At 36.1% G+C, this 2500-nt stretch overlaps 1 protein-coding gene across 1 annotated transcript in view; it reads left to right on the forward strand.

Moving 5' to 3' along the window:
• The window catches only part of LOC138045711 (uncharacterized), a 37735-nt gene that overhangs the window by 25336 nt on the left and 9899 nt on the right, over positions 1-2500 (forward strand). The window lies entirely within an intron of this gene.

A 2500-nucleotide genomic window follows, 5' to 3' on the forward strand; every position in this document is an offset into this window, starting at 1 on the left:
CGTGATATTCAAAAAGCCTTGATGGTTTTTAATCCGTTAATGGCCCTTCTCCTGAGTACCTAAGCTGGAAATTTATTGCTTGATCCAATACCACTTCATACACTTTTCGAGATTCTGTAAATAAATTAACTATTCCGAAGCCACGCACTAATTATCTCCGTAGTAGATTTCGCTACAGTAGTGCTGGCAAGCAGAATCCTTAAGCAGTTTTAATTCACTTTTGCACGGTTATACTTGATTGAATAATTTTGATACTCTATTTAGCAAAACCCAGTAAATGTATTTAAGGTTTTTAAAATTTTTATATTTCCTGCCTGATGAATCTGTACAACCAGGCATTAATAAAGTTTACTAATAGCTACGCAGCATTCTGCAATTTAGCCAACTGTAATAATTTTAATTTTAATTTAATTAATAATTTTATAATTAATGTAGTAATAATAATAATAATAATAATAATAATAATAATAATAAATTTTTAATTTCTACTTATTTCTATCGCGCCGGCTACATTAAAATATGATCGCCGGCGCGTTACAATCAATTGAAAAAATAATAATTCTCTACATATATACAAATATTAAAAAGCCTATGTAAAATTACAATATTGATATATAAAAAGGAAAACTAACAGAATATATCTATTCATAATAAAAATAACGGAATGTATCCATTCAAGATAAAAATAACCTACAAAGTTAACTATACAAAGTTAAAAGTTAACTAAAGTTAACTATACAAAGTCCTTATAGGCTTGTCTAAATAATGAAGTCTTTAACTGCACCTTAAAGACTGAGGAAGCGAGTTCAATAATTTCGGGGCAGCAGCACAGAAGGCCCTATCCTCTAATGTTGTCTTTGTGCGCTCGTTAGAATGAGCTAACGCAGTAGCTCGTTATTTGACCTTAGAGAATAGCTGGATTCTGCTTTAATAGTTATAAGCTGATATATTTCGGTGCCATACCATTAATTGCCTTATATGTAATCACTAAAACTTTGAATATAATTCTATAATGCACAAGCAGCCAATGAAGTTCAGAAAGCACTAGTGAGATATGTTCAAAGCGCGTTATATTACAAATAAGGCGTTCGGCAGTATTCTGAACACGTTGTAATTTAGACAGTTGAGTTTGAGGCAACTGACCATACAACAGACTATTACAATAGTCAATTCGACTCGTCACCAACGCATGCACAAGCAGTTTAGTAGACTCAACTGACAGAAATTTCCTTATTCGCCTAATATTATGCGGATAAAAGTATGATGCACTTCAAATTTTATTAATATTAGTGACCATAGTTAGCTGCTGGTCAAACCAACAGCCCACGTTCTTGGCTTCATGGCAAGGGGTAATGAGGGTTGGTAATGAGAAGGTAATGAGATGATCACCGACGGCAAGGGGCTCCACACATACCGTAGAGTTCCGATAGTAGCGACCGTCGTTACTTTCGGAAATATCAGCCTTTGGGGGTCGCTACTTTCGGGGAACACAAATCGTTTACAACATTTTATTTGCATTTCATATGTATAGATTGTGTTTCATAAACAGAAGATAACAATGATAGATACAGAAAAAAACCGTATATAGAAAACTATATAGTTTTCAATTTCAATTTGAAGGAATGTTCCTGTTGTTAATACGAAATTATACCAGTTTACGATAGTTCTTTCATCGCTACATCAGTGAACTGATGTCAAGGACGAATGGTGGCATAAAGCTTCCCCTTGTTGTAAATTAAACTGCTCGAACTTATTATTGTACATTAAAATTTTGACTATTGATTGACAGCATACCATTTAAAAAACTTGCTCTTGCTACTTTCGGGGGGGGGGGGGGAGGTCGCTACTTTCGGAAGGTTCTTACTTTCGAAGGGGTCACTACTTTCGGGATTTACTAGCGGCCACAAAAAATTGACGTTAATTTTTATGGTAGGCAACAGTACATCAATGCAATCACTGACCAGTTTGGTCGGCATTGGATCAAGGAAGATCTCTGCACACTAGCGCAATGACATCTTCATCACTCAGAGGTGTGAACTCATGAAATGATTCCGCAACTGATCGAGGAAAGTCATAGTCAGCAGCATCACAACAAGCCCCCGAGGCAGCGTCATCAAGTTCCTTGCGAATGTTAGTTATATTTGTCACAAAGAAATTACCCATATCATTTGCAAGCTGGAATTTATCAAGATGCGGCAGAAGAGAACTGCCAGTGTCGTGTTTTAATAATCTCCTGGTGGCTCTAAAGAGTTTTCCCTGGTCAGTACTGTTGTCTTCAATAAAGTCCCTTTAAAAGGCAATCCGGGCGCTATTCAGCAGATATGTGACACGGTTTCTGCACGTCTTATAGTGATCAAAATCATCGAGAGAATTCGTTTTCCGCTATTTTTACGCCTTGCCCTTTTTGCCTCACGAATATCCTCATTAAACCATGTACCAAAGTGCCAAAGTACATATACTTTGCACGAAGCAAAGCTCTTTTACAGTAGTTAACCACTAC

The sequence above is a fragment of the Montipora capricornis genome, chromosome 4, assembly GCF_036669925.1.
Source record: "Montipora capricornis isolate CH-2021 chromosome 4, ASM3666992v2, whole genome shotgun sequence".
Taxonomy (NCBI): domain Eukaryota; kingdom Metazoa; phylum Cnidaria; class Anthozoa; order Scleractinia; family Acroporidae; genus Montipora; species Montipora capricornis.